The sequence below is a fragment of the Gopherus flavomarginatus genome, chromosome 12 (assembly GCF_025201925.1).
Source record: "Gopherus flavomarginatus isolate rGopFla2 chromosome 12, rGopFla2.mat.asm, whole genome shotgun sequence".
Taxonomy (NCBI): domain Eukaryota; kingdom Metazoa; phylum Chordata; order Testudines; family Testudinidae; genus Gopherus; species Gopherus flavomarginatus.
The window spans coordinates 20,742,098-20,757,285 of record NC_066628.1 but is presented as its reverse complement, the minus strand read 5'-3'; the positions used below and the strand labels follow the sequence as shown (position 1 = coordinate 20,757,285).

General features: G+C 41.2%; 2 pseudogenes; both read left to right on the top strand.

Annotated features, from left to right (window-relative positions):
* The first annotated feature begins 334 nt into the window (after positions 1–334).
* On the top strand, positions 335–2,875 carry LOC127032590 (olfactory receptor 8S1-like; annotated as a pseudogene).
* A 10,849-nt stretch (positions 2,876–13,724) lies between these two features.
* Positions 13,725–14,656, top strand: LOC127032554 (olfactory receptor 1009-like; annotated as a pseudogene).
* The last annotated feature ends 532 nt before the right edge of the window (positions 14,657–15,188 follow it).

Below are 15,188 nucleotides of genomic sequence, written 5' to 3'. Positions count from 1 at the left end.
CTGCTGTGCTTCCTCTCTAATATTTGAGTTATATTGCATCAGATTAAAGAGGACAGAATTAGGGAGCCCAACATCAGCCTGTCTGCTAGTCGCAGCTAACAGGGATTTTGTGAACGCCAATGGGGCTAGATTCTGTGATTTAGGCAGTTAAAGTGGCAGTTAGGTGCCAAGTCCTTTTGTGTATCCAGCATGTTTTGTCTATTAAAACAGACAAAATCTATCCAGCTTCTCTGTTTCTCTCTCACTGAATTTAGCATATTTCAAATACATCCTGGAATAGTGTTAATTTGTTTTCTCTCGTCTTCCAGGTCACAGATTTCCTAAATAAATGCTAATGAAAAATCAAACCACAGTGACTGAATTTATTCTCCTGGGACTTTCCAGTGACCCACAGATGCAGATTTTCCTCTGTCATAAACAGATAGCTAAGGGTTAATGTCTCTTTCACCTGTAAAGGGTTAACAAACAGTGACCTGAAACACCTGACCAGAGGACCAATCAGGAGACAAGATAGTTTCAAATCTGGGTAGAGGGAAGTTTGGGTGTGGGTCCTTTGTTCTTGGGTTGTTCTCTCTCTGGGCTCTGAGAGGGACCACAAGAATCTCTAGGCTCTCTAATCTTCTGTTTCCAATTTGTAAGTACAATGGTAGAAAGACAATATAGGCTTTTACATTGTTTTTCTGTATTTGCAAATGTGTAGTTTGCTGGAAATAGTTTAAATTGTATTTTTTCTGGATAAGGCTGTTTATCCATTTTCTATAAGCTAAAAGACCCTGTATCTGTGTACCAGCTAAATTGCAGAGATAAACCTTTTACTTTTTTCTTTCTTTTTTTATTAAAAGCTTTGCTTTAAGACCTGTTTGATTTTTTCTCCTAGTTAAGGCTCAAAGACACTGAGTCTGTGTACACCAGGGAAAGATCTGGGAGGAGGTAAAGAAGGGGGACGGAATGGTTTATTTCCCTTTGTTGTGAGATTCAAGGAATCTGGGTCTTGGAGGTCCCCAGGGAAAGGTTTGGGGAGACCAGAGTCTATCAGGCGCTTTACCTAAGTCCTGACTGATGGCAGCCTATCAGATCTAAGCTGGTAATTAAGCTTAGGGGAATTCATGCTATTACCCATATTTTGGACGCTAAGGTCCAGATTTGGGAATTATACTATGACATCCTCTTCTCAGTGTTTTTAGTTATTTACCTAATAACTCTGAGTGGTAACATAGTGATCATAGTGGTGATAAGAGCTGATTCTCACCTTCACGCCCCTATGTACTTTTTCCATTTCCATTTATTGTTGATATCTGCTATTCCTCAGCCACGGTGCCTTACGTGCTGAGGAACTTCCTAGCAGAGCACAAAATTATTTCTGTCAATGACTGCATTGCTCAAATGTTCTTCATCCTCCTCTTAGGTGGAGCTGAAATTCTCATTCTCTCAGCCAAGGCTTATGACTGCTACGCTGCCATCTGTGACCCATTGCATTACATGGAGAGAATGAGGAAAGGGATCTATGTTTAGCTGGTGAATGGTGCATGGGCAAAAGTTTCTTCCATGCCCTGCTTAACACTGTTTTTACCTTCAAGTTGCATTTCTGTGGGCCCAATTAAATCAGCCATTTCAGCTGTGAACTCCCTCCTCTGTTACAACTATCCTGCACTGACACCCTCACCAGTCAAGTAGTGCTTCTTACTTCTGTTCTGATATTTGGATCAAGCTCCTTCCTCCTTACCCTGATCTCCTACATTCACATCATCTCCACCATCCAGAGGATACGCTCTGCCGAGGGCAGGCATAAAGCCTTCTCCACTTGCAGCTTGTCATAATATAATTCCCAATTCTGTACCTTAGCGTCCAAAATATGGGTATTAGCATGAATTCCCCTAAACTTAATTACCAGCTTAGATCTGACAGGTTGCCACCAATCAGGACTTAGAGTAGAGCACCTGATCGACTCTAGTCTCCCCCAAAAACCTTCCCTGGGGGTCCCAACACCCAAATTCCCTGAGTCTCACAACAAAGGGGAATAAACCATTTCCTTCCCCCTCCCTCCTTCCTCCCCAGCTCCTTCCCGCCCTGGGAACACTAGGAGATCACCTGATTCAACTCCGTGAATCTAACACAAAGAGGAACTTTACCATTCCCTCCCTCAGGCAATACAGACTGAAGCTTCTTTGAGCCTTAACTAGGAGAAAACACTCAAACAGGTCTTAAAGCAAAGCTTTTAATAAAAAAAGAAAGAAAAAAGTAACAAGTTTATCTCTGCACTTTAGATGGTAAAAAGTTACAGGGTCTTTCAACTTATAAACAATAGAAAGAAACTTTCTCCAGCAGAAACACAATTTAAGCTACTTCCAGCAAGTACACATATGCAAATGAAAAAGAAAACAAATTAAAATACTATGACCGCCTTTTCTACTTACAATTCTGAACAGATAAGAGACTGTAGCAGGGAGATTGGCAGAAACCTGGTTACACCTCTAGCCCCGTCCAGGACTCAGAGAGAACAAAGCCAAACCCAAAACCCACAAACAAAGGCTTCCCTCCCACGAGATTTTAAACTATCTTGTCTCCTGATTGGTCCTCTGGTCAGGTGTTTGGGGTCCCTATTTGTTAACCCTTTACAGGTAAGAGAGACATTAACCCTTAAACTATCTGTTTATGACACAGCTCCCACCTGATTGTGGTTGGCTTATTTTACCTGACAGGTTTTCTCCAGTACACAAAATCCAGTTCGGTCTCTTCTGTGGTCCTGGGTGAAATATTCTCCATCCAGTACAGCGTCTTGACCTTCGTGACAAACCCTATTATCTACAGCTTGAAAAACAAGGAGGTGAAAACAGGTCTAGGGTAAATGTTGGGGAAATTGAAGTTTCTTGAGTAATGGCAATGATCTTAAATAAATGACTTATGTTTACATCAGAGCATAGAATTGTAGATAACTTGTGTTTGGGAAATTCTGAGCTCAGGTAACTGATGGACACACTGGGACAGAACCTCAGTTGGTCTAAATGAATATGGCTCCACTGAAGTTAGCGGGCCCGATTCCTAGCTGTATAAGAGTCACTGGATCTTGGGTCTCCTAAATCCATATGAGTGCTCTGAGCAGTAGGCTTTAGAGTCATTCACATATTTCTCCCTTTCTCTCCATAACTCTTTAATCTGGCTCACTGACTTCAGGGGAGCTATGGCCAATTTATACCAGCTGAAGATCTGGCCAACTGTATAAAAAGTATCTCTTCATCTACTAATTTCTGTTCATTCTTTTTGAGTAATTTGCTGAAACTCTATTTAATAGCATTTATCTTATTCTATCCTATTAAAATCTCAAGGATTTTTCAATAATAATAATTAATAATGATAATATGATTCTCATTGGAGCCAATAGGTTTACTCTTCAGGAGGGTTAGAGCCACAAAGAAAGTTAGGCTTAAACAGGAGAGTTAGCGAGAGACCCACATGAGCGCATCCCGGTGGTTAGGGCGCACACATGAGTGCGGAGAGAGCCCCTTTTATCAGGCCTTTGAAGCGGTGCCTTCCCACATTCCAGGTGACTGGGAATATGGGGACTGAACTCTTTGACAGCGGCAAGGTTTAAAACGCACCCCTCTCCTTGTTATCTCCCATTGACTAGGGAACCACCTATCATCATGTTAGACCATAAGAACAAATGAAAGACCATCCCAGGTCAGACCAATGGACCATCTCACTCAGTATCCTGTTTCTGCCAGTGGCCAGTGCCAGATTCTTCACATGAAATGAACAGAGCAGACAATTATCGAGTGATATATCCCCTGTCGCTCCCAGCTTCTGGCAGTCAGAGGTTTAGGGACACCCAGAACATGGGGTTGCCTCTCTGGCCTGGACTAATAGCCACTGATGGACTTATCCTCCATGAATTTATCTAATTCTTTAAAAACCATTGTTAATATGAAAATGAAGCCTGATTTAACATTTTACATTTCAAATGTCTTTTTACTTCCTTGTCTTTAATGACAAATTTAAAAAAAAAAATAATGGTGTGTTTGTCAAGGTACTAAGCAGACTGAGGTCTCTGTAAAGTGAACTCTGAACTTTGTTTAAAATTGTTTAATGTGGGACAGTTACTATGTTATGTGGCTTAATCCCTAAAATGTTGTTAAATATCCCTTCAAAATATGTTGTCATAATTTAATTATAATAAATCTGAATATTTGTTTTATCCAAACCTTATCTGAATATTGCTACATTTCTGGTCTTCAAAGTCTAAATGTGGCAAGAAGATCCACTGTTTAATTATGTGTCTTCTTCATGCCATCAGCACCTGCATAGAACACCCTCCCAACAGTGGTTCACCAAACCATCACCCCCACCTTATGAAAATCCTGTGTGAATCTCTTCTTCTCAATATGCATGATACTGCAAGCACTTGAATGTTTAGGCTAAATGGACATATCCCTACAGCCTGTCTGAATTCAGAACTTCAATTGAGGCTTAGAAGACTTCTATGTACAGATCACCTACAGGACAGAATCTAATCGATATTATGCACAATCCCTATGCTGCAGATAGATTCACACTCATGCTAGGAGTCCGGATTCACACATAATTTCAAAAAAATTATTCATGTGTACAACATCTTCACAGGAGTAAAGTTTTTTTTATGGATTGGACATTATATTCCTATTTATATGAACATTTGTATTTTCACTAAACCTACCAAATTCTTAGTTAGGCCTGCACTTTTACAGGGCTCTGAATTCTGGACAGTGAGGAAACGACAGGAGCAGATCTTGAATACAGTGGAAATGAAAATAGAAAGGATGGACCATGTTTGGAACTAATGAGGTAGGGAAAATGTGAAGGTGGTACCAGTTACAGAAAAGCTGAGGGAACTGAGGCATAGATGGTTTAGCCATGTGAAAAGAAAATCAGAAGAATATATAGGAAACAGGGAGTTAAACTTAGAAGTAGAGGGAAAGAGAAGGGTTGGCAGACCCAGAACTAGAGAGATGGATGTCATACTAATGGATATGATTAGCTGCACAGTTTCCAAGGAATGGCTTTCAAGAGAGACTGGAATGAATAAAAGGATATGAAGAACAAACCCTATACAGATGGGAGTAAAGCTAGAAAAAGATTTGAGTTAAGTAAGTGCAGCAGGAGGTTCAGACACTATCTTGCAACAGTGCAATACAGAAAGCAAGAGTGCAAAACTATATTGCAGATATGACAAGATCCTGTAACATCCTGAAGAAACCTTATTGAATTAAGTTTCACATTCTTGCACTTTATTGTATTAAAAATGCAACTCTTTATGTACTTCTGTAGGATTGCATGGCACTTCTTTAGGAGGAAGACATGAATAATGCAATTGCCGGGAGACATTGGGGAGTTCAAAGGACTTTTGGGGATAATATGTGTGAAGTGGATTGTCAACTAAATTGTTGGGGATGAAGATTATGCAAATGACCCACCTAAAATGCATTATTTTGAAGCTACACTTTGAGCGGTGTGACAGACCCAGACCAGTGGGGAACAGGAGTCTGATAGAGGGCAAATATACTGGTCACTGGATGAGCAGTTTCCTGTTCCCTGAGTGACCAGAGCAGGGGAGGCACTAGAGGAATCAAGAACCTGCTAGAACCAATTAAGGCAGACAGGCTGATTAGAACAGCTGCAGCCAATCAAGGCAGGCTAATCAGGGCACCTGGGTTTAAAAAGGAACTCATTTCAGTTTATGGTGAGCGTGTGAGGAGCTGGGAGAAAGAGGTGCAAGGAGCTGAGAGTGAGAGGGTGTGCTGCTGGAGGACTAAGGAGTACAAATGTTATCAGACACCAGGAGGAAGGTCCTGTGGTGAGGATAAAGAAGGTGTTGGGAGGAGGCCATGGGGAAGTAGCCCAGGGAGTTTTAGCTGTCATGCAGCTGTTATAGGAGGCACTGTAGACAGCTGCAATCCACAGGGCCCTGGGCTGGAACACAGAGTAGAGGGCGGGCCTGGGTTCCCCCCAAACCTCCCAGTTCTTGATCAGACCAGGAGGAATTGACCCAGACTGTGGGTTCCACCAGAGGGGAAGATCACCGAGGGGAGCAAATCTACCAATAAGCACAGGACCCACCAAGATAGAGGAGGAACTTTGTCACAGCGGATACCATTGTCTGGCTGGTAACCTAGTCAAGGTCTCTTTAAAGAGCCAAACTGGAGACATTAATGATTGACAGAGGCAGGAGATATTCTTGGTCTGAGCTGAGATATGATGAACTGGAAACTACAGAAAAATCCCTGGGTAGGAGTTAAAGGACAGCTCCTGCCTGAGCCCTGCACACATACTTAAGCTAAATCTACAGCACATGTATATCAACATAGCTCCATTGGAGCCAATGGGTGTGATCCAGAGCTGAGCTAGATTCATGAAGGGACTTTGACTTGAACAGGAGAGACTGAGAGAGAACCAAGTCAATATCTCCCATGTCCCTGTGGTTAGGTCACTCATATTGGAATCAGACTAGCTCAGGTGCTGCATCTTGAAATAGCTGCAAGTCAGTTGTCACCAACACAGCCTCCTTCTCTGCATGTAGAGATGAAGATCTCCACGTGGTGCCATCAAGTCAATGTAGGTACATGGATTTACATCAAATGGGGCTCTGACCGTAGAGTTCATATTCTAAAGTGATTTTGTTTTTCTCAAATTTCTCTCACTGTCGAGTTGTAAAGCCCTGTGTATAGCTGAGTGTCCAGGGACATCATAAACATAGTAGGAAGTGGTGCAGCTACTCTGTACCCAAGTGAAATTCACCTTCATATGCAGAACCCCAGTTGGTGAAAAACAGTGTAGATCCACTGAAATAAACAGGGCTAGTCTCATACCTGCCAGCTGAGGATCTTGGATCAATGAAAAAAGATATGACTTTGTTTGCCAATGTTTGAATTATAAAGCTATGGTCTGGGGTCAATGAAGAGTCAACCAATAGGCTGAGCTATTCAAAAGTGTCTAGGAGACTCAGGTGTCCAACTCCTATTCTGGGGGAAAAACTTAGTCCTAGCCTCATGCCAAAGGTCAGCCAGAAAGTCTGTGACAAGCAACATATGGAATCCTGATCTCTTCATTCCCTGTCTAGTGTATTCAGCCAAAATTCCATACATGTGTCCACTTCCATCACTCTTCTCATCCCATCCTAGTACTGATGGCATGCACTCTCTGTCCCATTTAAAAAAGACACCACCCTAGGCTCTCATTTTCAAAGGGAAAATTTCTTTCAGATTCTTCACACAAAATAAACAGAGCTAGTTGAACAATGGGACTATTTTCATTAAAAAAACAAAGCAAAACAAACAAAAAAACAAAAAAAATCACATGTCCATCTTTGTTATCCAAATTCAAAACTTCCACAATCTGCTTACTAAATAAAAAGTAGCTCTATTTAGCTACCCTACTCTTCATTTTTTTCAGGCTATCCAGCTTACTAAGCATCACTCTGTCATGCTGTCAATTCTTCATGGCAGCAATCATGGGTACTTTTAAGTTTGTTAGTTCTAGTCAACATTTTTACCATGATTGTTTTTCCAGTTTCAAAATGTGATTTCACCATGTTAGAATGTTTTTTTTTGGGGGGGCGTAATTGTTTTTTTTCCCCTGGATAATCTGAATTTTGAAGTAAAATATTTGACTTTTGCATTGGGAAAATCTAAACAAAAATGTTATTTCAATTTGACCTCTCAAAATGAAATAATAGATTTCCTTTCAAAATGTCAACATGAAATTAAAAAAAATTGAGTTGACATTTCTATTTAAAATGACAAAATTACTCATCTCAATGTCATTTTAAATCAAAATATTGATTGAGAATGAAACTGACACTTCAAAAAGCTGGCTTGTTTCAGTTAAAAAAGATAAAATGAAATGTTTAGATATTTCTGCTTTCAAATATTTTATGATTTTTCCTTTCACAAGAACATTGACATTTTAACTTTCTGGCTTATTTTGGGTTTAAAACAAATGCTGAAATATGGAATTTACTGAGTGATGGAAATTTCTTTTTCTGATCATCTCTAACATTTGTACAGAACAAAGCATGACAAGGCCTTAATCTCAGTTAACTGTAATAGAAAAAAATAATAATTAAAGAAGAAGTGGTATTGGGAGGCACAATGTCTATTTGATAACTAAGAGGCAAGTATTCAATATGGTAATGATGACAATTCTGTTATATGGAGCAGAAACATATTCATTAAAAACAGCTGAGGAGAAGAAATTAAACAGTTTTCAGTGTCAAAAGTTATGACATATCCTTGACATCCATTGATTCAATTTTGTCACAAACAGGGAGATACTTAAATAATCCCAGTAAATTGCAGTTTTGCATTAATTGAAAAGAAGACAACTGCAATGGTGGGAGTATATGCAATGTTCAGGAGGCCGTATGCTTTTACAGAAGGTTTAAAGAGTTGAGGTAGAAGGAAGTAGAGCGCCAGTGCAACCATGAATGATATTGAAAGATGCAATTTGTGGGATATAAGAAACCTAAATCATCCCATCCTGACCCTTGTGAAAGGAATAAGACTTGGAATGGACCATTCAAGATGGAAATCCATTCCACATGTCACCATGGCTGCGTTAGAGCCATGTGTTTCTGCTGCTGCTGCTGTGCTGCTGACTTTATGAAGCAAACCAGCCTCAGAGACACTGAGAAAGCCCTGTCCCAAAATACCTTATAGACCAAGTTGTTAGGGCTGAGGAGAGTTGTTAAGGCTGTTCAGTGCTTCGAGCTCTGATGCCAGCTTCATGAGCAGGGAATGCAGCTTAGTGATTCAGCAGACCTTGATGTTTTTCCTAAGGAAAGACCACAGGCTCGGTTTGGTGGCTAAGGCCCTCAGCGAGGTTTATTGTCAGCAAAGCACAGTATTAGCTCCCTGTCCAATGGGTCACAGGGACACTAAGACATGTATTTCTGTTACAAGATGGGACACCAGGGTCCTGTTCCCTTGACCAATACAAAGATGCCCCTCATTGGACTTCTGCTTCTATACACTGATACAAAAAATGTACATATTACATTCCAGATGCTGTTAGTTACCATCCTTATCCTGGTACCTGCTAGTTAGGACAAACATCCTCAGTCATTATCCTGTGATCCCAATCTTATCTTATGAGGGGTCAGTGTCCTCTTATACCATCTCTTAAGAATGTATTTACATAGTTACTTGAGAGATCTATGTCTTTTTCACCGTCCTCTCTGTTCAGCAATATGCTTACCTGGTGCATTGCTATTCTGTCAAAGTCCGGCCTGTTCTAGTTCCCAGCCTTCGGTTATTACAATTACTTAGGCTTAGCTTTCCAGCAGGGCCTATGGTACAGAGATTACAGCACTTTTCTGAGAGATAGGAAACCTAAATTCAAATCTCTGTTCCACATCAGACAGAGAAGGAATTGCATGATGATCTCCCATGACCCAGGACAGTTCTCTAACCACTAGCTTAAAGGTACTGGGGACGTACTAAGATGCCCTGTGCTGCTTCGTGACTTTAGTTGGCTTTTTTGTTTGTTTGTTTTGCCCTGGATGAAACACTTTGGCTTTTTTTTTTTAATTCACAAATAGTATTGGGTCAACCAAACTGCATTTTTCAGTGAATAAACTACTTGTCTGAAAAATTTTACCCAGATGTATTTGGAAAAGCTCCTCCTTCATCTCATCTCCTGTTCTTTCCTGCCATCTTATACAGGCTATTAGCTGCTTTCTCATCCCTTAACCTGTGCTTCCAGCCACTGGTGATTTTTTAAGGATGGCTGGCCAGTTCCCATTCTTTCTCCTCTACCGCACTTGTGGTAATTATACATTAAGACTAGGACCTTCAAAGGAGTCTAAGGGAGAGGAAATGTGCTGCTGTTTGTGCATCTAACTCCTTCAGCTGCTTTGAAAATCTCAGCCTAAGGACATGCCTTTTTAATTGACTGTCACTGAGATTGGGTACCTAAAGCACTTGAGTATATGTAAAGGTGTATGTGTTGTATTAATCTGTTTATTTTCAAGTTCTAGAAGGAAATCGCCGCCAGTGAGCTTCCCCACTGTCTGCAATTTGGGGGGCGTGTCATAAACAGATAGCTAAGGGTTAATGTCTCTTTCACCTGAAGCACCTGACCAGAGGACCAATCAGGAAACCGGATTTTTTCAACTTTGGGTGGAGGGAACTGAGTGTTTTTGTCTTTGTTTCTGGCTGCCTGCTTTCTCTGAGCTTTGGAGAAGTAGTTCTACTTTCTAGTCTTCTGTTTCTAAGTGTAAGGACAAAGAGATCAGATAGTAAGTTCTATGGTTTTCTTTTCTTTGGTATTTGCATGATTATAAGTGCTGGAGTGCTTTGATTTGTATTCTTTTTGAATAAGGCTGTTTATTCAATATTCTTTTAAGCAATTGACCCTGTGTTGTATCATCTAATACAGAGAGAACATTTGTACTTATTTTTCTTTCTTTTTATATAAAGCTTTCTTTTAAGACCTGTTGGAGTTTTCTTTACTTCAGGGAAATTGAGTCTGTACTCACCAGGGAATTGGTGGGAGGAAGGAATCGGGGAGATCTGTGTGTTGGATTGCTAGCCTGATTTTTGCATTCCCTCTGAGGGAATAGGAAAGTACTTTTTGTTTCCAGGATTGGGAACAGAGAGGGAGATTCACTCTGTGTAGTTTCACAGAGCTTGTGTCTGTGTATCTCTCCAGGAGCACCTGGAGGGGGGAAGGGAAAAAGGATTATTTCCCTTTGTTGTGAGACTCAAGGGATTTGGGTCTTGGGGTCCCCAGGGAAGGTTTTTCAGGGGGACCAGAGTGCCCCAAAACACTCTAATTTTTTGGGTGGTGGCAGCAAGTACCAGGTCCAAGCTGGTAACTAAGCTTGGAGGTTTTCATGCTAACCCCCATATCTTGGACGCTAAGGTCCAAATCTGGGACTAAGGTTATTACAGCTCTCATTTTTAGGTACTGTAGCACAATGTTACTGGGAGCTTGTTACAGAGAGTGAACTCCAGGGAATGTCCCAGGGGGAGCAAGATAGCATTTAAACAACTCTCAAGAATCAGCTCCTAGTCTTGGAGTCAGCTAGAGAAAAGATCTTTGCTTCACTCCCCAACACATCTTGAGGTGTTTCACTGTTCCAGGTAAAGAATATTGGATCTGCTTGGATGCTGTATTCCAGAGACAGACAGACTAGATAGACAAACTGATAAGGAGGATGATAGACTAAGAAAAGAGGAAATCACAGGTCAGAATGATCTCACCCTATTTATGATCTGTGCTTAAAAGGCAGGTGAGTTGATTCATATTTTTATTCCTTTTTAATTTTTGTATCCTTTTCATTTCAAAGGACCGGATTCTGTCCCTCTTATCTAGGGGTGGGTCTCTGCAGAGTCCCATTGACTTTTACCTGGCTACAGCAGTCTGCTCACACAGACTAAGCTACAGCACAGGGGCCATGGCTGGTGAAACCAATTTGCTTGAATCACCCAGCTCTCTCTTTCTCTGTCTTTCTTAAGGCAGCACTGAGATAGCTGAGAGCAGGTGTGTGTGCGTGTGTGTGTGCAAGCGCGCACTTAGGCATTTGTCTCATGAACTGATAATGGAGGAAATTTTTAGTTTCTCTCTAGGGTTGTATGGGGACAAACATAATTTTGAGATTTGAGAGAATATTGATTTTTTTCCCTTTTCCATTAATAACTGATGTCATTCACTTCCAGAAGGGCAGGATAATTTCTCTACTGTAAGTACAGTCTGATATTCAGACATGCAGAAAATGGAGTCAAAAATCCCACTGAGTAGGAATTTAAGTGGCTTTGGAGGAAAAGTCCCATTAATTTTCTGTCAGGCCCCTCTTCTCAAAATTATGTCACTATGTCGAGATAATGTTTGATGGTCACATTCATTTCTTCTTGATAGCATCTCATGGCCTTCTCATAAACTCGAGAAATACAACCTAGATGGAGCTACTATAAGGTGAGTGCATAGCTGGTTGGAAAACAGTTCCCAGAGAGTATTTGTCAGTGGTTCACAGTCATGTTGGAAGGGCATAATGAGTGGGGTCCTGAAGGGATCAGTTCTTGGTCTGGTTCTGTTCAATATCTTCATCAGTGATTTAGATAATGCATAGAGAGTACACTTATAACATTTGCGTATGATACCAGGCTGGGAGGGCTTGGAAGTACTTTGGAGGATAGGATTATAATTCAACATGATCTGGACTGACTGGAGAGATGGTCTGAAGTAAATACGATGAAATTCAATAAGGATAAATGCAAAGTACTCCACTTAGGAATAAACAGTCAGTTGCACACATACAAAATGGGAAAGGATTGCCTAGGAAGGAGAACTGCAGAAAGGGATCTGGGTGTCAAAGTGGACCACAAGCTAAATATGAGTCCACAGTGTAGCACTGTTGCAAAAAAACAAACATCCTTCTGGGATATATTAGCAAGATTGTTGTAAGCAAGACACGAGAAGTAATTCTTCCACTCTACTCTGTTCTGATTAGGCCTCAATTGGACTATTGTGTCCAGTTCTGGGTGCCACATTTCAGTAAAGATGTGAAGAAATTGGAAAAAAGTGCAGAGAAGAGCAACAAAAATTATTAAAGGTCTAGAAAATATGACCTATGAGGGAAGATTTAAAAAAATGGCTTGTTTAGTCTAGAGAAGAAAAGACTGAGTGGGGACATGATAACAGTTTTCAAGCACATAAAACGAGGAGGATGGAAAAATTTGTTCTTCTTAACCTCTGAGAATAGGACAAGAACCAATGGGTTTAAATGCAGCAACGTCAGTTTAGACTGGAACGTTAGGAAAAACTTCCTGTCAGAATGGTTAAGCACTGGAATATATTGCTTAGGGAGTTAGTGGAATCTCCATCATTGGAGATTTTTAAGAGCAGGTTGGACTAACACCTGCCAGGGATGGTCTAGATTAAACTTAGTCCTGCCATGAGTTCAGGGGACTGGACTAGATGACCTCTTGCTGTTCCTTCCAGTTCTATGATTCTATTCTTCTTCTTCTTCTTGAAAAATCCTAATAATTTTAATAGGTAAGAATCCAATTATATACTGCGGATATTAAATAGTGTTTTCAACAAATATTCTAGAACAACTGACAGACTGTATTGGAGGTGGAGATTATTTATATAGATTTGGCCAGATGTCCAGCAATTGTCAATTGGCCATAGTTTCACTGCAGCCAATCTGCCAGATCCCATGCTGGCGTGACACAGCTGTAGCTCTATTGAAGTCATAAGGCCAGAGTGCAGAGAAAAAATAAATTCTTCAATAGCCTTGTGGTTAGTACACTCACTCTGCATGCAGATGACCAAATATCCAGTAACCTTGCACTGCCTCTTTTATGATTAATCCATAGAGGAACAGCTTCAAGAGGAGAGACTGAGGGAGCCCCATGTCAGACTGTCGCTTAGTCAAAGCTGAGCAAGGAATTTGTGAATACAAGTAGGACGTGATTCTTGGTTTTAGGCATCTAAAGGGGCAATTAGATGCCCAAGTCCTTTTGTGTATCCAGCTTATTTTGTCTATTTAAAACACACAAATACCATCTCACATGCCTCTCTCTCTAAATTTAGTATAGTTAAAACACACGTTTTACAGAATGAAATAGGACTCTCCTTACATTCATCCTCTGGAACAGGTAATCTCCACATACTATTTCAATTTATTTTCATAATAAGTCTTAATTTCATTTTTGTCTGGTCTTCCAGGTCACAGATTTCCTGAATAAATGGCAATGAAAAATCAAACCACAGTGACTGAATTTTTCCTCCTGGGACTTTCCAGTGACCCACAGATGTAGATTTTCCTTTTCTCGGTGTTTTTAGTTATTTACCTAGTCACTCTGGGTGGTAACATAGTGATCATGGTGGTGATAAGAGCTGATTCTCACCTTCACATCCCTATGTACTTCTTCCTTTTCCATGTATCCTTTGTTGATATTTCCTCAGTCACAGTGCCTAATATGCTGATGAACTTCCTAGCAGAGAGCAAAACTATTTCTGTCATTGGCTGCATAGCTCAGATGTCTTCATTTTCCTCTCAGCTGCTACTGAAGCTTTCATTCTCTCAGCCATGGCTTATGACCGCTATGCTGCCATCTGTGACCCGTTGCATTACATGGAAACAATGAGCACAAGGATCTGTGTTCAGCTGGTCAATGGAGCATGGGCAATAGGCATCTTCCATGCCCTGCTAAACACTGTTTTTGCCCTCAAGTTGCATTTTTGTGGACCCAATCAAATCAGCCATTTCAGCTGTGAGCTCCCTCCTCTATTACGACTGTCCTGCACTGAAACCCTCACCACTGAAGTGGTGCTTCATACTTCTGTTCTGACATTTGTCTCAATCTCCTTCCTCCTCACACTGATCTCCTACATTCACATCATCTCCACCGTTCTGAGGATACGCTCTGCAGAGGGCAGGCATAAAGCCTTCTCCACCTGCAGCTCCCACCTTATTGTGGTCAGCTTGTTGTACCTGACAGCTTATCTCCAGTACACAAAACCCAGCTCAGTCTCTTCTGTGCTGCTGGATGAAATGTTCTCCATCCAGTACAGCATCTTGACCCCCATGTTAAACCCCATCATCTACAGCTTGAAAAACAAGGAGGTGAAAACAGCTCTAAGGAAAATGTTGGAGAAATTAAAGTTTCTCAAGTAATGTTGATGATGTTAAATAAATTAAATTACATATTTTTACATCAGAGCATAGAACTGTGGATAACTGGTGTTTAGGAAATTCTCAGCTCAGGTAACTGATGGACACATTGAGACAAAACCTCCGTTGGTCTAAATGAGTGTGGCTCCATTGAAGTCAGCAGGCCAGATTCTCAGTTATACAAGAGCCACTGGAGCACTGGGTACTGAATCTTGGGTCTCCTAAATCCAGAGTGCGTGCTCTGTAGTGTCAGTGCAGTGGGGTGGTTACCCACTCCTGCACTTCGGGGCTTTAAACAGCCAAGAAGAGGACTGTGGCTGGGGCAGAAAGTCTGGGCTGATAGGGAGAAAGGAGGCTCAGCTGTGGCCAGGTCCCAGTCAGGCCCAGCTGGTTCCTATAAGAGGCAGTGAGCCAGAAGCCCAGCCAGTCTCCCTCAGCCTGTAGAGGGAGAAGGGCCTGGCTGCAGGGAGCTATACATAGGGTACCAGAGTGGAACAGGGCTGGGGAAAGGCAGCGGAGCTGGGCAGCTCCTGCC